The following is a 22,796-nucleotide window of genomic DNA, read 5'->3' as shown; positions in this document are numbered from 1 at the left end:
GAGTTGAAATGGGGTGAATAGGGACTTTAAATGCGATAAATATAGATTTGAAATTGGGTAAATAGGAGTTTCGCAATGGTGTAAATAAGGCTAGAAAATAGGGACTTTAAATGGGCTAAATAAGGGTTTTGCAATGGTGTAAATAGGGGTTTTGCAATGGTGTAAATAAGGGTTTTGCAATGGTGTAAATAGGGGTTTTGCAATAGTGTAAATAGGGGTTTTGCAATGGTGTAAATAGGGGCTTTGCAATGGTGTAATTAGGGGTTTTGCAATGGTGTAAATAGGGGCTTTGCAATGGTGTAAATAGGGGTTTTGCAATGGTGTAAATAGGGGTTTTGCAATGGTGTAAATAGGGGTTTTGCAATGGTGTAAATAGGGGTTTTGCAATAGTGTAAATAGGGGTTTTGCAATGGTGTAAATAGGGGTTTTCTAAAGATGTAAATAGGGGTTTTGCAATGGTGTAAATAGGGTTTTGCAATGGTGTAAATAGGGGTTATCTAAAGGTGTAAATAGGGGTTTTGCAAAGGTGTAAATAGGGGTTTTGCAATGGTATAAATATGGGTTTTGCAATGGTGTAAATAGGGGTTTTGCAATAGTGTAAATAGGGGTTTTGCAATGGTGTAAATAGGGGTTTTGCAATGGTGTAAATAGGGGTTTTGCAATGGTGTAAATAGGGGTTTTGCAATGGTGTAAATAGGGTTTTGCAATGGTGTAAATAGGGGTTTTGCAATGGTGAAAATAGCGGTTTTGCAATGGTGTAAATAGGGCTTGGAATGGGGTAAATATAGACTTGAAATGGTGTAAATATGGACTTGAAATGAGGTGAATAGGGGTTTGCAATGGTGTAAATAAGGCTGGAAAAGGGGTAAATAGGGACTTTAAATGGGGTAAATAAGGGTTTTGCAATGGTGTAATTAGGGGTTTTTCAATGGTATAAATATGGGTTTTGCAATGGTGTAAATAGGGGTTTTGCAATGGTGTAAATAGGGGTTTTGCAATAGTGTAAATAGGGGTTTTGCAATGGTGTAAATAGGGGTTTTGCAATGGTGTAAATAGGGGTTTTGCAATGGTGTAAATAGGGGTTTTGCAATGGTGTAAATAGGGGTTTTGCAATAGTGTAAATAGGGTTTTGCAATGGTGAAAATAGCGGTTTTGCAATGGTGAAAATAGCGGTTTTGCAATGGTGTAAATAGGGGTTTTGCAATGGTGTAAATAAGGTTTTGCAATGGTGTAAATAGGGGTTTTGCAATAGTGTAAATAGGGGTTTTGCAATAGTGTAAATAGGGGTTTTGCAATGGTGTAAATAGGGTTTTGCAATGGTGAAATTAGCGGTTTTGCAATGGTGAAAATAGCGGTTTTGCAATGGTGTAAATAGGGGTTTTGCAATGGTGTAAATAAGGTTTTGCAATGGTGTAAATAGGGGTTTTGCAATGGTGTAAATAGGGCTTGGAATGGGGTAAATATAGACTTGAAATGGTGTAAATATGGACTTGAAATGAGGTGAATAGGGGTTTGCAATGGTGTAAATAAGGCTGGAAAAGGGGTAAATAGGGACTTTAAATGGGGTAAATAAAGGTTTTGCAATGGTGTAAATAGGGGTTTTGCAATGGTGTAAATAGGGGTTTTGCAAGGGTGTAAATAAGCAAAACCGACTTTAACTAGATTAAAAAAGACTATAAAATCACTAATATTAGAAAAAAATAATAAAACCTTTACTTTTTTATTTAATTTGTTTTTATAAAGCCACCTTTGGCATAACCAATTGTTAAATTTTATTTATATTATACCATACCACTGTTCAATTTTAAGTGGATATAACATATATTCATTAATTCTTTTTTCATGAATCTTTAACACTAATTATTATAATACACCATTGTTAAATCTATTTTTTATTTGATTAAATTAAATTGTTGTATTAAATAAAGCAGATAGGCACGGGGCTTACAAGTCACAATGTGACTTAGCCCCGTAGCAAACTGTATATGCAATGAAAAGTAAAAAATAAACATTTTTGAATTTGAATTTTGATTTGAATTTGCAATGGTGTAAACAGGGGTTTTGCAATGGTGTAAATAGGGGTTTTGCTATAGTGAAAATAGGGGTTTTGCAATGGTATAAATATGGGTTTTGCAATGGTGTAAATAGGGATTTTGCAATGGTGTAAATAGGGCTTGAAATGGGGTAAATATGGACTTGAAATGATGTAAATATGGACTTGAAATGAGGTGAATAGGGGTTTGCAATGGTGTAAATGGGGTAAATATAGACTTGGAATGGGCTAATTAACAGGGTTGGCCAAATTACATGAACCTTCAATTAAAAATTACAAATTACACATACAAATTCGGAATCATTCAATTATAAATTATAAATTACAATTACAAATTCGGAATCATTCAATTACAAATTATAAATTACAATTACAATTTCGGAATCATTCAATTATAAATTACAATTACAGATTTCGAATCATTCAATTACAAATTATAAATTGCAATTACAATTTCGGAATCATTCAATTATAAATTACAATTACAGATTTCGAATCATTCAATTACAAATTATAAATTACAATTACAAAGTGTTATACTTTAGAAATGATTGCTTGACATGGGGGAAATTATGTAGCGTAGTGATTTTAGATCGAAGGAATGCATTAATTTCATCCCTTATCAATTTCAACGATATGCATATGCCGTACGCTTCTAGCAAATTAGGGACCGTCCATAAACTACGTCACGCAAAAAATGGCATTTTCTGACCCCCCCGTCCCCCCAGATCACGCTTTGTCACGTTTTCTAAGACCCCTCCCCTGAAAACCACGTCACACTCCCCCCCGCCCAACGGACTACGATTTGTCTTAATTTAGCAATTTACTTTGATAATTTTAAAAAAGATTCTTTCTTCTTTTCCACTCAGAAATTTTTTTGCTCGACTTGAAAGTCAAAGTTCATTTCCGTTTTAAGCTTTCACAAATATCGTTTGCCTCTGAGTTTTAGAACTTTATTGTCTGGATGTGCTTTTTCATAACCTTCCAAAATATTTCCATAAAGCTTAGTTAAAAGGGCACACTTAATAGTTTTCGACATTGTCACTTGAAAACTTAGGCTAATCGAGCTTGGGATTCAGATTTTAAAAATTTGCGAAAGAAACGAAACCATTTAAATCGGATAGCGGATCCGATTCATCCTTGCTAATGCTAGTGGCGAGTAAACAGTGACACTTGAGAGTTTAAGCTGACACTACATTTAGCAGTCCTAATGCGTTCGTGTAGCTAGATCTGCAGTGAACCGGTCTCTTTATTTTAATTGCGCTGTTTTAATTGGCTACACGTAACGATCATTGCTTTCAGTTTCTGCTATTTAAGCGATGATGGAATAAAACATTTACTGACTTCGTAATAAAATAAATTTTAAATGTGACGTCACGCATCGAAGGACCCCTCCCTCCCCCTCTCGTCACGGACCGTCACAAATTTACAAACCCCCTCCGCCCCATAAGAGTGTGACGTATTTTATGGACGGTCCCTTAAATCACATTTTTGACAACTACCACTAGAAACTAGTCAACTACAAACTCATACGAAATCATTGATAAAATGAAAAATCACGTAATCCGTACCATAAACAAGAGATCCGTAATTAAATTACGAAATCAGTCATATCACAGAAATGAAACTCAGAAAGGAAATTGAAAAACCAAGGTTTTTTTTATAGGGTAACTTACCCTATCCTCCAACGCCAAGAGCTACCGTGAGAAAATATTTTACTGTCCATTTTGTTCAAATGTAGCTTACACTGCAAAGAAGCTATTCAACCTAGTTTTATACTGTACAAAATTCATACCCACTTAAGATGATACATTTCAGTCAGAGAATCTGATTCATACTATTTCCGCATTTGTATCCATATTTTGTAATTGTAATTGACAAATGTAATTGAATTACTTTTACAATGTTTTAAAAACGTCAATTACAAATTACCAATTAAAAATTACAATATTTGTTAAATTACAATTACCAATTACAATTAAGTTCAGAAAAAATGTAATTGAATTACAAATTACAATTGTAATTTGTAATTGTAATTGGTAATTGGTAATTTGTAATTGTCAATTAGTAATTTGGCCAACCCTGCTAATTAAGGACTTAAAATGGGGTAAATAGGGGTTTGCAAAGGTGTATTTTCGTATTATTTTAACACCATTTAATGGTATAATCGAAGGTGTTATTTTAATCCATTTGTGTATAATTTGAGCAACTTTTATTGAATGATGTTTTATGAATCCGTTTCTTGCACCATACACACAAAAAAAATGAGTGTTTCTTTGGAGTGAAAATGGTGTACTTTTTAAATACACCTATATAACACCTAATATTTTTGCATGAATAACAAAAACGGTGTTATATTGGTATTTTAAAGGTGACCATTATCTTCGAAAAAAAGCTTAGTTAATAAAGGTGTAAAATCTATCAAGAATTACTCCTTTTTCTCAAAAAGGGTGTTATAAGGGTAGATCTCAGACTTTAAATTTTATAAACTGGTATTTCTTAGCACAATTCTGTAAATTTTTTATTGCTATATATAGTTAAACTGTCTCATACAGTACCATACAATAACGCGAGAGAGAACAATTTCGCATTTTTTCATTGATTTATGATTATGATTAACATTAATATGAAATAGTTTTGTGGATAATTAATATTTAGTGAAATGGAAATTTCAAAAGAGTGTAATTTAAGAAAATACTTTTTTTTACAAATTAAAATCACCCAAAATAGAGTTTCGTCGCCTTGAGTTTTTCCGGACAATTTAAGGTGTAAATTCGGTAATAAAAACCTTTAAAACACCGTTTGAAATTAAACATGGAAATTAAATAATAATACTGCGCGTTTGTTTCTTAAATGAGGTCTTCCGTATGTTTTAATTTTGAAGTCAATCCAAAGATTATAAAGTCAAGGAAAAAGACTTAATTGTTCGTATTAAATTAAATAAAACAGCATTTTTTAAAGATGATATTTTCTTAAGAAAATATTTTTATCCCTGAGTAAAACGTAGCTAAGAAATTGGCGATCAGGTGGTATGGTAGGTTTATAAAACCTGCTAAATGTGTTATGTGACACTTTTAAAAGCGTTACGCGACACTCTTAAAGGCGTTACGTGACACTCTTTAAAGTGTTATTTTAAGCTCGCAAAGGTGTTGAGACACATCCTGTAACGAATTGCACATACACATAAAAGAGTAACAATTTTCTTTTAGTACGAAAGACGAGTTGAAAAGGTGTTAAACTGCACCTCTGTTGAACAATTTCCACTCATATTTTTGACACCCATTGTTCAAATAAGTGTGTTTAAATCCTTTTATCTTAATATCAAATATAAATAGGGGAAAGTGTCGGACTCTCTCCTTCGTCTGTGACATGCATTTGGAGGGGTGCATGCATAACGGCGAAATCTGCTTCATCCCCCTGGCCTATTGACCACGTACCTAAGATAATTTGTGATATTGCGCGTGAAGAAATAGTGCGGTTTTATTTTACATTAGCTGCTTTTGACGGAGGCTAACCGTGGCCACTGCAGTTTATCGCCACAATTAAATTTGATGATGTACATGATTGTATTAATTTAGTTTGCGAATATTGATGTTATGTTATTCACTAATATTAAAACGTTTTAGCTTATAATGACGACCCTGGGCCTAAGTTTAAACGAAATTCTAAAGGATTTTAACGATGAGTATTTTGAATTAAATGATTTCAAGAACATCTACGGCATCTTTAATTTAATTTCGGCGTGCTAACGTTTTAAACAAACTTTAACCTCGTTCAAACGCGAAAAAAACCACTAAAGAAAATAGAACAGAGCGCGGAGGTTGTGACTCTTCCTTGAGATACGCCTATGCCAAATTCTCCCGTTTGGTGGCGTACGAGCGTTATTTTCGGGAAGAATGACGTCATCAACTTCAAATCTGATTGGCTGATACCATTTTAAACACCGCTCGCGCGCTTGAGCGTCTCGAAATGCATGTCAAGCTAAGGTAAAGGCAGGAAAATATGGCAGTCCGACACTTTCCCCTATTTATTTTTGTTAATATCTAATGAAGAGTTTCGAAGTCCACCTTATTTGACATTACCCATAAAGTTCTATAATCATTAATTGTTTTGACGCATTGCGTCCCGGGTATAACATTTTTAATCCAATCAAACAAGGTTAATATATCGATAAGTGCTCAAGACGCCCACCTTCTGCGTATATGGTCCAAAGTATCGGTTATTGTTTGAATTAATAGTTTAGAAAACCCATATAATAAGAAAATTTCTTCTGCACTAAAATTTCGTGATTCAGCGGATGTAAATTTGAACTACAGACAAACCTTTCATTAAAAATCCATAAATATCTCAACAATTTACTGGAACATGTTTATTTACCATAATTTAAATATCAATTTATCTTTTTAAGCATCATGTTACAATAATAACAAGGGATATGTTATGGATTATGGCTTATTTCACCTTTCCCTTTTCCCTTATATTTAGATAAGCCTTCAAATCGTCAGACAATGTATCACTTTGCTACTCTGTTATTATCAGAGTAATTTTAGCAATGTACACTTAAGAGTAGTCATTTGAGGGTATATACCACTGTTCGAAAACCGCCTAAATTGCGGGAGTTTGGTCAAATGTGACCTCCAAATTATGGTTTCGGTCTGTATGAAATGTGAACCCATAAAAACTACTTTTAAAGGTGTTATAACACACTAATTTGTTTTGAGTATACGGTGAAAAGTATATATGGCACCTTTATTGAGTGTAGCACGATGTGGTTAAGGTGGCAGACTGTATTGAAATCAGCCTTCCTACAATATTTCACGCCTTTTCTGCAGTATTTCCCACTTCAATAGTTCAAATTCACGCCATTTGAAGAATATTGGAAGAACATACAAACACTTATAGAACACCTTTTAAAAATATTGTTTTAAAAATGTTGTAAGAAATAGCTCAATGAGATGTAATCAATAGCTCAATGAGGTGTAAGAAATAGCTCAATGAGATGTAATAAATAGCTCAATGAGGTGTAATAAATGTGTCAGTGGGAAATATTTTTTAAGATGCAATGTTAAAAATGGTCTATTTAACACTTTCAGAGGTGTTGTTTAACATCTTTAAATTAAGACGAAAGGTGCTAAATCACATCTTTTGTTTTAAGAGTGTAATATTCCTTTTCTGCACTATTTCACACTTCAAGCCAAAATTGACGCCTTTTGAAGAATATTAGAAGAATATACAGACACTTTGAGAACACCTTTTAAAAATATGGTTTTTAAAAGGTGTAAGATAAAGCTTTATAAGGTGTAATAAATGTGTCGGGAGAAAATATTTTTAAGACGCAAAGTGTTGAAAATGGGCCATTTAAAACCTTCAGAGGCGTTATTTAACCACTTTAATGGTGCTGTTTTTGGACCCGTCAAAATTAAGACAAAAGGTGCTACATCACACCTTTCATTTTAAGAGTGTACATTTTCGCTAATGGTGTTTGTAAAATTTCGCACTATTTTCATACAATTTCAACACATTGTCAACGTGTACAAATACTGCGGAATAAATAAACTGCATAACTCCATTTTCACGTTATTTCACCATCTTTTATGAGTCTTGCTCACCTTTACGAGGATGAGGTTTCTTCAGTCGTTTCTTACACCTTGTATTTAAGCGAAAGGTGTTTAAAAGATAACTCCATTTTCACATTATTTCAACATCTTTTTAAGGGCCTGCGAAGGTGTTATTTTATATCAATTGCGCACCTTTCCAAGGATGAGGTTTTTTCCGCCCTTATTTACACCTTCTATTTAAGCCAATGGTGTTCAAAACATAACTCTATTTTCACATTATTTGAACCCCTTTTATATGGGCCTTTATTTTATATCGTTTGGGTATCATTTGTGCGCCTTTTAATGAATGAGGCTTTTTCAACCCTTATTCACACCGTTTATTTAAGCGAATGGTGTTTAAAAAATATCGCACTAATTCTCTACCATTTGAGCACCATTTAATGGGGTATTCAATGGTTTTTTTATATAATTAAGGTATCATTTGCACACCTTTTAAAGAATTATGCTTTATAAACCCATTTCTACACCATTCGTTTAAGCTAATGGTGTTTTTAAAATATCGAACCATTTTCGTACTATTTCCGCACCTTGTCAAGGTGCACAAATAGTGCACATTGTTTTAACACCATTATGGCACTATTTAGACACCACAATTTTTTACAGTGTACTACAACTATATATTATATACAAAACTTTTAAAAATAATAAAGACGTCGAAAAATAAAAATACCTGGCAACTCTCAATAAGCGAGGGGTAAATAACCTGAAAGGGATGATGCGATGGGAACGCTATTTTTCCCAGAGAGAAAACTAGGGTGAACTAGATGGCCGGGGCTTCTTGTGGCCACGAAGAAGCCGGGTTTTAAAGGGTTTTGGGGAAAGCCTCTGAATCGGTAACCAACGCCAGCATTGGTATTGACCTTTTCAGATGTTTCCCCGGGAAATTTATTATTTTCGGTTTAAATATATCAGGAATGTATGTAGGGGTTGGAATGGCTAAGGTCAAATCCTAATCGGCGTGAAATGATCTTGGAAAGAACTGGCGTGGCTTAATTTACGCTAGTGACGTCATAACCTGACGTAAAAATCGTATTTACCACTTAAAATATTTTCATTCATTCATTGGCTGGCAAAAAAACTTGTTTGCTATAATTCTCCACCCTCTACCCTAGGTCCTCTGCCTAGGCTGAGAGAATCGAATATGAACGGTAACGGCGGCGAATCAGCGCATTTAACTTTAAAAAATCTAAAAGGTCATTTCTGCCATGCCTTTTTTAACGAGTCATGACATTTTTTGCCTTCGGTAGACAGCTAAACAGACGTAGGGGGAGGAGCTTCACTTCAAAAAAAAAAAGGGGATCCGCCTTATGTTTCCACCATCAAGGGTACAACGAGAGCCTCCTTCGCCATTCCAGCCCCTCCATACATTCCTGATATATAAAGTGTAGGAAATTTTTCTTAAAGGGATAGTGGATAAAATAAAGGGATAGTGGGGAAATGTAAATTATTCAGATTTTATCGTTACACTATTCAGGAGCCTAATTTTCGATAATTGAACACAATTAAAAAAAATGTGAGTCTATCCTGAAACACTTTTAAAGTTTTAAATGGATGATCTTAACCTAAATTTCTTTCGCAATTTAAGAACCTGTAGTAGAAAAAGAAATTGCTGTATTTAGTCAGTTTACAACAATAAATTTAAATAAAACTTAAATAGCTATGTACCTATTTTAGACGGCCGTGCAGAGTTTCACTACATACAGTATCACTTCAAAGATGAAAACCAACGCAGCCAAAGTATTTCCAACAACAAAGACTCGAAACACGGAACAGAGAAAGAACAAGTCCATGGGTTCGTCCATTATCAAACTGACAGACTCGAGCAGGTAATTTTGAGCTTTAAATTCTTCATTAAAGAAATGTGAGGAAAGTAGACTGGTTTCAAACATTCTTTCGACACTGCGGGTAAAACAAAGATTAAGTATTGAAAATATCGACGCTTGATTAGAGAATTGGCTACGCCAAATTACTATACGAGGAATACTAGCTAAGCTAACCGTCACTGCTTCAATGCGTAACGTGTAATTGTAGGATACTCCAAAAATTAAAAGTATTCACCTCAAACTATTGACTTCTAATAATTAAAATCTAAAATTATCGTGCTACTTAGGCTCACTATTTTGAGTCGTAAAAGTAACATCGTTGAGATCCATGATTAAGTAACTCTTGAATGGAATGCGCAAGCCAGTAACGAGCAATTATACGGTGAATACCGTGAATTGGACTACTTTAACCTAAGATGATACAATTCTGTATTTTAACTCTATAATATTACTGTTGCGAATACATTAAACACTGAGCCTCAGTAAGTTAAAACATTCAGAAGTTGACTAAGACACGATGGGAAGTAATTTTCGCAAATAGGTTCCGTAATGTAAAGTGCGAAAAGGAACTTAAATGCACTACTATGAAGCAGGGATTCTAGATGCTTTAGAGGGATTCGAAGGGAGAGGGAAATTGTGGAAGCGTTATCGGCGTGTCATGCGCAGTACGGTCTACCGGATTTTTTAGTTTTTAGTTCCATTCAAAGCCAAATATTAGGTCGTCTGCTTACGTGCTCAAGTCACGAACCAAAGGATTGAAAGTATGTTTCAGAGAGAGAATTTCCATTAAGATGGCTCGAGTTTTAAATTCGGAAAAAGTTAAAACAGTCAGACTCCAAAAAAATACGGTACATGTTGACCATAAATATTTCAAGTAAGTTTGCTAATCTTTATTAATTATGTATATATTGTGAACATTGAAAGTGAACTAAGCCTTGGTTTAAACTCTTTGATTTCATTTAGCCCAAATTGCCCAATCAGAAAAGACCCCCATCTAATACCGCAATTAATAGAAATTCAGGAAGGAATTGACCTACATATAAATGAATTATTTGAAAACGACATCAACTGGACCCAAAATTCGCAAGAAACTGGCATAATAATTCCGCCTGAAGATAATAAAGTAAAAAGTACCGAAGATGATGCGAAGAAAAAACAACTTAAGCTTAAAGTTAAATTGAAAGGTATGTTTGGTAATATAATCTGATAATTTTTAGATTCACTTAATGTTTTGTTTACGTTTTGCTTTCAGAAATTTGTAGTATTAGCTTCAAAGCAGCTGTTGATTATGGCTTAAAAAGCTTCCGCGAATTGGCTCAATTTGTTCCAGAAGATTTATCCCCAATCTTCGAGGAATTTGGAAACATTGGAGATGCATCAGAGGCACCAGTTTGGCAGAACGGATTAATGCATTTCAAACTCTTAGAAACCTCATCAATAAATAATAATTATTGGTTTCATGCCCAACAAGTACAAAATGATGATGATTTGATAGAGGATACCATGTATTATCTTTCTGAATTTGCCCCGCCTGTGAGTTGATAATAGTCTTGGGAAAATTTTAAATGTCAATAAAGAAAAACATCCCTAAAACTGTAAATTTTTTTACTTTCAGATTTTTATGAGCCTTAATTATTTTCAAAAGAAATGTTGCGCAACTGAATTCCTTAGGGGAATTTTGAACTATTTTTATAAAGAAACTGAGCGCACTGTAATTGACACTGAGGATGTGCTTCCTCTTGCAATACCAATCCCGAAAACTACTGTAACTGATCAAAAAGCAGAAGCAATATTTTACTATGTTGTAGGTTCAACAATTCACTCTGTTTGTGGAAAAAGGAAAAAAAATAGTTTTCAGGAAAGTGCAATACTTAGCGCTCTAGCAATAACGGGTAAAAGTTCCGTAGATATAGAGACCCATATAGGTGCTACAATTCCTAATGTAGTCAGTTGGATACTTAAACAGAATAGAGGAGGTTTAACGTTTGTAAAAACTAGAGCCTTTGATTTATTCAAAATGATTGACAAAGAAGTAGAAGTTTTTTACAAAAAGGATAAGCCATTTCAAACGCATAACGAAAATACGCAGCGTAAAATATTAACTAAGACAAAAATTGACGATAATAAGGAAATATGGAATTTATGGAATGATATTTTGAATGAAAACAGTCATATTACTAAAGACGGTGGGTTTAGAAAAAAGATTTTACACAAATTGGTAGAAAGTTTCCTAAAGTTACGAGGGAAGGGCTTAAAACTATATCTAGTCGGAAAATATTTTGGGGACAAAATGCACAAATCTAAGCCTGGATTAAGGAAAGGATTAAAAAAAAATCTGAAAAAAGAAAATTAGATCTCAACACAAACCACTTCGTTGTTCTGTTACCAAGAAATAAAGCCGTGTGATATTTTCAATTTGTTTCTTTATTTTTAATTTGCATATTTATTGTCGATCAGTTTGATCTACTAGGGTACTTCCATTTTTTGGTGCTTTTATCAAGAAATCAATTCTTTTAATTTTATCAACCCCTAACCCAAATTGGAATGAATTAGGAGCTTCATTGCTACCAAAAGCCCGTCTTTGCTTTCCAAATTCTTGTTCAAGGCAGTCTTGGTTTAGACGATTGGTTAAAACAAATTTAGCTCCTTTACTTAACAAAAATCTCACTATAACAGGTATAGATTTGGCGGTCGTTAAAAGGCCTTCTACCGTTTCACGGCTTAACTTCATCATATTTCTTTGGGCTGTCGTGAAATTTCCAGGTTTCTTGGCTACTTCTTCTTCCCAATCCAAAAAGTAATTCACAAAATCTTTCTCAAGCCACTATTAAATACAATTTATTGTGATATTAAGGTTGGAGAGATCTTAAAATAGTTTTACCTGTAATCTTGGATCGTTAACAGATCTGTAAGGATTCAGATTTGGGTTGCGTTTGTAAATGCCCTCATTTAGATTTCGTGTGATCATCAAATCAAAGAATTTGTTCATCAGCCTGATGAATTTAACAGTTTCTGGGTAATCGTTTCCAAACTCTTCCTCAAGAGCATTAGCAACAGTGGAACTAAAAATCTGGGAAGCCAGACGAACCCGCATTCGTGAAAATGAATTGAGATTGATATGGTCGCTGGAAATTTTTGGCATCAATTTTATCGCTCTGTTGAAATCCCGTTCAAAAAGTGTTACTAGCTGAGTCCAGAGAATATGGTGACCATTCTTCCACAAGTACCGCGTCTTTGAGTGAAAGTTACTATTTGAGAAGCAATTTCTCGCTGTCTTGATTAGATGTGGTGGATCACACACAAAATACACATAACGTTCTTCATCCATAGCGTAAATGTTTTTCCATTTAAAGCCATTTTCTCCAGTAAAGTTTTTCATAACTTTTCTATTAGTACTGGCGCCATCGAATACGACAGATAATATTTTGATACCATTCATTTCCAGTTTGCTTATTGATTCGGAAATTATACTGTGTAGGGAATCACTGGACATGTTAAGGCATGGAAAATATGCTACGGTGTATTTCATTTCACCTGTTATACTCCTTATCATTACTTGCAGTACGTGAGTAGCCACACGAGCCTCACTTTGACGAATCCTCATTTCTTCTATTTCATTTCCTATGTTGTTTAAGTTAATGTAACCTACCAGTTCCCCCGTATTGGCTTTGTATACTATGTCCTCCTTAATTTTCATCTCATCAAACATTAGGCTAAAATATTTCTGATGATTCTGTTTGCATGCAGTTTCTAATTTTCCTCGAAAATCCTTGAAAACTTCGGGGCTGAATCCTGGTGTACTGCCAATATGTGAAGCGTAGTTGTACAAGGTACGCTTTGACGGCAAATGAAATGCACCTGATGTTTGTAAAATATCATAAGCTGCAGTCGATTTCTGTTTTAAATGCAGGCACCACTGTATTATTTTTGGATGCCATCTACGATTGCATTTGTTCTTCACTTTGAGCGCCGCTAACTGCTGCTCGACAAACAAACTAGCGAAAGATTCTTTGGGCAGACAATCCTTGTTTTTCTTTAAAATGTCCATCAGATATGCGCCATCTACATCACTCATATTTTGGCCCATTTTCACCAAAATCAGCTGAAAACTTTAGTCGCATCCGTTTCAATTTCTTAGTCAAGTCTTGATACTTGGATTTTCTTGATTTTATTTTCATTTGAAGTTCGGCACGTGACAAATAGTGGTTTCTTTTTTCCTTGATCTTGGATTTGGTTCTTCGGTATATTTGTTTTTGAAGCGCTACTTTAAATCTGGAACATTTTCCACATATTTGTTTCCCTCGCTTTAGCTTTTTCTTGATAAAATCACATCTTGTTGAGTGAACGTTATGTGTAAAAAATGATATATTTCCATTTTTCTTATTAAACTCTTTGGCTTCAAAAAGGGTTTTGTGTTGGACAGTTTCAATTCCACGGCACAGGGACCAATGATTAAAAGTTTTAACTGCTTCATGAATGGCGTTGACACAAGTAAAGTCTGGTAACTCTTTAACAATTTGATGATTATCGGGAAGAGATTGTCCATATACCTTCACCACTGGTTTTAAACTTTCTTGGGAAACCGTTAAGGAGATTATTATTGAAGACGTTTGCATATCACATGTAAAAACTGTAACATTATTCTTTTCAATTAAAAACTTCCACTTGTTAGGCAGATTTATTTGTGCGGTAATAAAAGCTAATTTTAAATCTTCCAAATCAAAGAGTTGTTCTTGATTTATAGTTTGAGTAAATTTAGACTCTGCATCAGTCTTAGTCGGTTCAAAATGAGATACGTCCATCGTGTGAATTTCATGAATTTCGGTTTGAGGTAACTTAGAGTGTGTTTCCAAATGAGCAAGGTTGGAAGCTGATTCTTCCTTCGTTGTCTCCAAAAAAGTATTTTCCTATTATACACGAAGGAAAATAAATATTTTGAAGCTGTTCTGCATGAATATCACTTACAATTGACGATAAATCGCTAAAATTCGATGCGTGAGAACTGTTTTTATTGACTGTTTCCATAAAACTGCTTTCCTGCATATGAGGCAAAAGCATTATAAATAATATATAAACAATTTTGACTTTACTTTACCAGGCATAGCGAGTGATCTCCACTGTTTGAAATAGAGTCAAAACTATTGTAACCCTGTTAATATTTATTACATTAAAGAGCTTATTAGCAATAAACTGGCCGTCAAGTTGCCGCCTAAAATCCAAAATTCCAAATATTACTAACCATCAGCTTCAGCGAGTCAGATGTTTCTTTAAATGGTATTGGGTCTGGTTGAATATCTGTTGGTCCCTTTCCTCCAACAAAATGTGAAGAACAAATGTACAAAGTACATTTTTCTAGTTTTTTTAGCAATAAATCCGAATCGTAACGTCCGCAAGCTGCTATCCATTTTTTGCACTTTTGCAAGTCTTTTCTAGGCCTTGGAAACGTAACGAAGAAAATCTCGCCCCTATCTCTATCATAACTTTCGGCACTATTCGTGCATAATGAATACATACAACGCTTATTTTTACCCATTTTTGGTTTAATTATCAATAACAAAGTAATATGACTTCCAAATTTTATATTACTGAACCAGGGATAAAATTCTAACTTGCCTTGAAGCCGAGCGCCATTTCTAAATAAGCAGACTACTAATTCAATTTGTCCTTGAAAGGGGGAAAACAAGACGGCGCGCGTTTCAGACTCCCGTTAAAATAACCCTCTGCCGCAGGCGAGTAAGGTTGTACGTGAAAAGGCTAGCGCTGCTCATCCCTCTTAAAGCATCTAGAATCCCTGTATGAAGTAAAGTCTCATCGAAATCTCATTATTTCCATAGAGATAGAGATACTAGGGTTGTGCGAGCCTTCAATTTTGGTTTCGAGCCGAGCCTCGAACCTCGTATTTTTCGGTTATCGAGCTTCGAGCCTTAAACTGCATGTTAAAAATTTGGTTTCGCTCTTTTATCGAGCCTCGAATTTCTTATGAGAGCTTTTGGCGAGCTCTAAAGAGTATCAATTTTAGCTCTTAATTTGCAATTATATTATTTTATATGACTGTCCTTAGTAAAGGAAAAACCTAATTAACTCGTAATTATGAGAGACAGACTTTTATTTGACTATAATAACACTTAAATCCTACTATCACCAAAAGCGGATTATGCTTCACACATAAAGTACGTAAGTCCCACTTTTCCACAGCTTTGACCATGGATTTCATGATATTCCCGAAGTAAAAACTAATCAGACGAACAAAAAAGCTTTTAACCAATCATGATCCCCCTAACCATAGATAACCTCTTTAATGCCAGACCAATAGGCGACGGCTATTACTATTTTCTTGCATGGGACCTCGACTCGACCTCGCCGTCGATATAACCGGGAGCCCCGGAAGGCGAATTTGCGGTACCGTTCCGTAGTCGTTATAAAATATTCAACGTTTTAAAGCTCAAGTTTCGAAATGTTTTGAGACATTTACTTATAGTCTTCAACTAAATATGATATGATTTTCTTTAAATTTCAACAGAAAAATAGCTCTGCGAATAAAATTAGACACGAAAACTACACTAAACCTTGGCTAGATATCAGCGACTGAGACCGAGCTGCCGGCGGCCGGGCTTGCCGTAACGGCGAGAACAGAAAAATACCTCATTTAAAAACAGATGCACGGCGTCTTAAATAGGCCAAGCAAAAGCTACCCAGATTGATAGGATCTTCGTGCCTTACTCCCAAATAATCTTTCGTATTGTGAATAGTTTTAACTAAAGAATATTTCAGACACTCTACTCAATATTTATACTAATTCCCTAATTTCAACAGAAAAATAGCTCTGCGAATAATAATAGACTCTAAAACTACATTAGGCCTTGTCTAGGTAACAGCGGTATCCCGATTCCCGAGCCGCCGGCGGCCGAGCTCGCCGTAACCGCGAGAACAGAAAACATTCCTCGTAAAAAACAGATGCACGGCGTCTTAAATAGTCCAAGCAAAAGCTACCCAGATTGATAACATTTTAACGCCTTACTCCCAAATAATCTTTGGTATTGTGAACAGTTTTATCTAAAGAATATTTTAGATACCTACTCAGTCTTTATAGTAGTTTTCGAATTTAGGTACAGTCGCGATCAAAAGTTTCCGGCCGTTTTCATTCGGTCGCCATTTTTCTTCTATAATAGCTAGAGCGACGAGTAAGACGTTTTTGGAAAGGCTGAACCCTTGAAAACCCGATGCCATCAAAATTAATAGAAAATCTTGAAAGGAACACGAGCAACACCTGAATGTGTAAATTATCGCAAAAAGACGTCACGAAATATTTCTTCGAATTTGTTGTGGTTGGTCTCATTTTATGCATAACGTTACCCAGAAACCGAATCTGTTTTTAAAATTAAAATCGGATTTGAACTTCAAAGGTTATTAAGGAAATAGTGACGCAAAAAAACAGTTTTTCATTAATTATAATTAAATAAGAGTCATATGCTTAAGCTATAGCTGGGAAAAAAACAAGTTGGGCCACACCGTATTAAAATCTAGCTTCACCCTAGAACGTAAACTTATACAATTGCAATGGAAATGTTCACTAGTTGTCTAAATCGCGGATATTCTACAGGGCCGGTAGGCCCTTGTAGATATGACATGACACCCTTCCGTAATGTTAAACAAAAAGTCACAGTTTTTAGGGTTAGCGTCCCATAGAAAAAGCATTAAAAAATTTTCGTTTTTTTAATGAAATGGTCATAGGCCATACGGAAAAACTATAGCGAAGTTAGTTTTCGGAATACTTCTAAATTAACAAGCATTTATTAAATGGGAAACTTCCGTGTTTCGATTTTTAATTAATGAAGTCTAAGTATTGTACTTAAACTAATTAACAAAGTACATCAAAAATTACTTTTGGGTCAGAAGTCAGCCTAACCTTATAGCGCGCTTAAACCTATTTCTTCATTTCGTTCTCGTTGACAACTAGAAGGGCCTAGGTTTGTGGGTGCTAACAAGTTACGTTGACTAATTGCGAATGTTGGCTTTCTTGCTGCGAATGTTGGCTTTCTTGCTGATTGTCTTAATTTCTTAGCAGTAGACGTTAACAAATTACTTTGGTATTTCGTCCGAGCTTGAGCACCTTTATATGTATTTTCTAATTAACTGTAGCACCCTTAATAAGAAATAGGTCGTTATCAGGTCGAATTTTCGTCTAGAAAAGTAATTCAGGTAAATAATTACAGTTAATAGGAGGTTTTTATATCATTTAAAGTAAGCTTTTCGACGTTCTTTACGGCCAAGGCTTAAGTTGTATTTTAGTTACTCTATGTTATATAGTGTTTCCTTTTAAAGATTATAAGAAAGCTAATTTCCAGCTCTGTTTGGAATTACAAAATACGTAGTCTGCTTCGATTCATGCTACAAATCCCAACCCTAGGGCCAAGGTTTTACGCTTCTTGTAACTTAATACTGTATCTATGACAGTTTGTTGGCGCTTCTAGTTTTAAGTAAAAAATGGCATATATATCCAAATTATTATGGTTTAGAAATCAACGGTAGTGTTTTCACCCTGTGAAGAATTCGACTTCAAAATATTACAGGAAAGATGACAAAATTTCCAATTTGTTTTCCCTACGGCAGTTAAAAGAGTGGTGTTAATGTTAGCGCTGTTAAGTCAACATTCTCATTTGAGGACTGGTATAAACGGTTTCATTATTTGTTAATCTCACTAAAATGCTACTAATTGTCAATGTGTGTGGTATAATTCCTGAAACTAAACCAATGTAGAGGACCAGATTATTCGTTAAAACAATTTTGATCCTATTGAATCAGTCATACGTTATCATTTTATAAACTACTTGTTACTAACAGTGGATTGTTTAATTCATAAGAAACAGTTGTGCTGGTTAATCCAGGAGGACAGTGTCGTTATATAATTTAGTTAGTCAAATAATTTTCATGTTTACATCACAGATTCTCTCAACCTAACCACGTTAGAAACGGAGGGTTACGTTGTTTTCTATTTCCATAGTCCACATTGCCGTTTGTTTATTGGTTTAAATTGCTATGAATTGTAAAGGTATTTGATTTAATTACTGATATTAAAGCTAAACTATAGAATAACATCATTCATTAACATATTGTATAGATAATCTTTATGTTACCACAAACCTAGCTCAGGATATGATAAAAATTTAACGCAATTTGTTGGAAATAATCAAAAACTCCTCTAAACATTAGAGTTAAGGTGAATTATTTTTTAAAAGTCATTTTATAAGCTTAATGAGCACTGACGACAAGTTAATTTCAACGTAATTAACTGTAATTAAGGTAAAATTAAACTAAAATATACATTTTTTTGGATGAAAACTCAGATAACTCTTAAATGATGTTCTTGATTAAGATTGTATCTACCCAAGCCGTTGGTAAAGCCCCACACTTAAGCTAATTTAAATTATCTCCAAAGTACCTTAATAGGCGCGAAATTCAAAACTTTAGCGTAAAATGAGAATCTAAAACTCCACTAAAAATTGCAATTAAGGTGAAGTATACATTTAAACTCATTTTATCACACTAAATGTATAGTGCCAAAACACAGTCCTACGTTAATTAAATATAATTAACGTGAAATTAAACCAAAATATACATTTTTTGGATAAAGGCTCAAATAACTTTTAAATAAACTCTTTAATTTTGATTAAAACTACCCGAGCCATTGGTAAAGTCGAATATTTTCTATTTGACACTTAAGTTAATTTAAACTATTTTAAAGTACAATAATTGCCGCGAAATTCAAAAGTTTTGGGTTAAAAAATGAATTTGCGGAAAAAATATTAAACTGCACTAAACATTGCAATTAGGGTAAAATATTCAAATAAATTTTAAGCTTAATCCACTCTCACGAGAACCACGCTCAAATTAAGATTCAAACATCAAAAGTTTTTCGTACAGCCACAGTAGTTTCCTATTTCACTTTCAAATTAATTTAAATGATCGTTAAAATACATCAGAAGCGCATACATTAAAATTTTAGGGTGATTGCAATAAAAGTTAATATTTTATTGAAATTTGTTTTATAAACGAAATCCACGCTAGATAAACAAGATAAGCCGTTAAATTAAACGTAAGTATAATTAATGTGAAATTAGCCCAAAACACGAATGTTTTGGGTAAATTCATGGATACCTTATAATTAGACTAACAAATTAAAATTAAAACTACACTTATCTTTCACCCAGCCTCCATTTTCCTGTTGAATTCTTACGATTAATTAAATTGTCATTTAAAAGCATTTTTCCCATTTTTAAAAGAGAGCCATTGAAAAGGCGCGATATTTAAAAGTTTTGGGGCAAAATAGTGATTGTTCCGCAAGAGTCAAACAGTCACTCCTCTAAAGTTTGCAATTTAGTAGAATTTCTTATTCAAACTCGTATAATAAACTGCAATAACACTAATAAAAGAAGATAAGCCGTTAATTTCAACTTAATAACCATATTTAACGTGAAATTAATCGAAAACAACAGGTTTTTTGGGTAACTATAGATAACCTTTAACTGAAATAAGAAAATAAGATTAAACTACGCGAGTTCTTTCAGCCTAAACGTTTTCCTATTTAACACTAAAATTAATTACATTATCACTATAATGCATTTAATAGGCTCCAAATACAAAATTTTAGGGTTAGGAATGTGTCAAAATGTAACTTTTCCATTTAAATTTTAATATATCATTAACATAGTTCGTAAAATCACCAGCAACAATTTAATCTGGCAACATTCAATGCTGTTGGTCTGATCTCGACAATACTGTATGTGTATACAGTGTTACGAAACAAATATTTTTCTTCCATATTTCAAATACCGTCGTTTTTAAACTTCTTTCATAAAGAAAGTACAACCATAAGTCTATTATGTAAGGTCCCCATAATAGACTTATGGTACAACATTATATGGATATCAAAATCAATGTTATTGGATATAAGTTAAATGTAATTAACGATAATTAAGTACTTCTTTAAGCAATTAGAAATAGATCAACCCCAAATGTTTGACGGTAAAGCAAAAATAAAATTATTCAAATTTTAATTACATTAAGACTGAAGTGACAGATATTATAAAAAAACGTCTTGGTTTGGACCAAGGCCGAAAAAACAAACGATATGTGTGAGGTTTATCATTTGACTGAAGTTTCAGATATTGCAATTGTTTTAGTTATTTTAATCCATTTAATCCTTAATCAGTATTAAATTCAATCAACTGATTTTACTGTTAATCGATCCATTCCCTCTAAATTAATTGAAAAAATTACATATCTACGCTTTTTCAAGAACAATTACATTTTCCGAAAACATTTTATCATGAAATTAATTATTTTGAAGGGATTTCGTGTCGATGATTACTAACTTGAAAGCACATTGACGGTCATAGTTTTAATTAAGGCTGGCTTGACAAATTTTGAAGTTTGCAGCAAAAAAGTTTAAATCTGTAGTAAGTTTCTGAGAAGACTGATGTTCAAGAAATTATGATAAATAACTTATTTTGCTCAAACTTATTTATAAACTAATGTCGTCTTCATAAGACAAAGCATCAACGTTTATCGTGTGTGGTTTCTTTGAGTAGGTGGCACTCTGTAGCACACAAAAAATTTATTATTTTATTTTAATGTATGCGCTTTTGATGTAACTCCCCCCCCCCCATTCCTTCATATTCCCAATATATACAGTTTTACAATCACCAGTGGTTCCAGTGTATGGGTCATCTGAGCCGTCGCAACACACTCAGCCAATATTATCATATAGTTCGAGACCTTTTCACATTAGTGAACGGTACATGACTCTCCGGACTTGCCCGCCAACATTAATAACCTAAAACTATAAAACATTCGTGTACATGAATGATTACGGTTGTGGCCTGACACTCGCTAGCGCCTGAAGGACCGATAACTCAGTGTAATCGGTGTACATTTGTAAGTGAGTGGACCATTTTGGAAATTACATACAGATAATTAAAACACAGGGGTGATGCCACCATTGAGGTCTTCTCTCTCTCTTGCCTAGAAGCACCGCTATAGGCAGTGAGATTTGACTAGCCTCTTGCCTGTAGTGAACTTTGGCACAGTCTGGCGGTGACCCTTGGTGTGAGGGAGAATACCCCAATGGTGGCCTCGCCCCTGTGTGTTTTCCGAAATGGTCTTTATGCGTACTAAAAGGATTACACGTAATACGTAACCGGTGTACAAGTAGCGCCAACAATGTAGAAAGGGGTGGTGACGTTTCAAATGAAGACTGAATTATGACCAAGAAATTCTAAAGCACGGAGAGGGAAATTGCAGTGCAATCTTTTCTTCATAGAGGCGACAATAGAAATGTAGCATTTCGTTATACGAAATTAAATGTATAAATTAGTGCAACACCCTTGTTTGGAATCCACTATTAAATATTTACATTTTCCTTTCGAATTATGTCAAAGTTCACCTGCTCTTTTAAGAAAGTCAGTAGAATATTTCAAATATTCAATATTGACACCTCAATACGTACTCCCTTCAAAATAATTAATTTCATGATAAAATGTTTTCGGAAAATGTAATTGTTCTTGAAAAAGCGTAGATATGTAATTTTTTCAATTAATTTAGAGGGAATGGATCGATTAACAGTAAAATCAGTTGATTGAATTTAATACTGATTAAGGATTAAATGGATTAAAATAACTAAAACAATTGCAATATCTGAAACTTCAGTCAAATGATAAACCTCACACATATCGTTTGTTTTTTCGGCCTTGGTCCAAACCAAGACGTTTTTTTATAATTTGTTAAGACTTGTGAAGGTGGAAGGGTAAACTAACGGGAGACGTCTGGAAACTTGAATTTCGTTTCGGTGGCGCTTATTCACGTTTTCGACATTAAAGTCTCAAAGAGTCATGTTGGTAGGTGATTCGCAAATTTGAGAATCATCCACGCTTTGGATGACTGAAGGAGAATTGAGTGCTTACCGATTCATGATCGACAGTGTTTCATAATGGCTGGTTGCTGGTCGGGGTTTCTAGACAGCCGGACAGAATCTGAATGATTTTGTTTGGGTGATTACTGTTCAATAACAGTGATAGAACTGGACAGGGCGAATGTTTATAGAATGGTGTAATTGACGAAGGACCTTTAATGTCGGGGTTGGGCAGGGAATGTGGAGTTGTGGCTGATATTGATCCTCAGCATGACAAAATATGCACACTGCAACGTTGAAACCTCATTGCCAGCTTTTTTGCCAGGGAAAAACTACAAGGTAGGACACGTGTGACGCGTGATATTGTTTAAGCAGACAGTGTCGGTTGCATTTGG

At 34.2% G+C, this 22,796-nt stretch overlaps 1 long non-coding RNA gene across 2 annotated transcripts; it reads left to right on the top strand.

The window, feature by feature from the left end:
* Positions 1-17,558: 17,558 nt before the first annotated feature.
* Positions 17,559-21,920, top strand: LOC149713668 (uncharacterized). Of its 2 annotated transcripts, none has more exons than XR_016371476.1 (2): positions 17,559-17,693; positions 17,840-21,920. It is a non-coding gene; the product is annotated as an uncharacterized LOC149713668 (long non-coding RNA). The 2 variants fall into 2 exon arrangements; XR_016371475.1 differs by having other exon boundaries at positions 17,634-17,693; positions 17,817-21,920.
* Positions 21,921-22,796: the final 876 nt, after the last annotated feature.

The sequence above is a fragment of the Phalangium opilio genome, unplaced genomic scaffold (genome assembly GCF_054372755.1).
Source record: "Phalangium opilio isolate 3A_F unplaced genomic scaffold, DU_Popi_V2 ptg000009l_1, whole genome shotgun sequence".
NCBI lineage: Eukaryota > Metazoa > Arthropoda > Arachnida > Opiliones > Phalangiidae > Phalangium > Phalangium opilio.
Note: the sequence above shows the minus strand (reverse complement) of the source record. Positions and strands in the feature narration are given on the sequence as shown.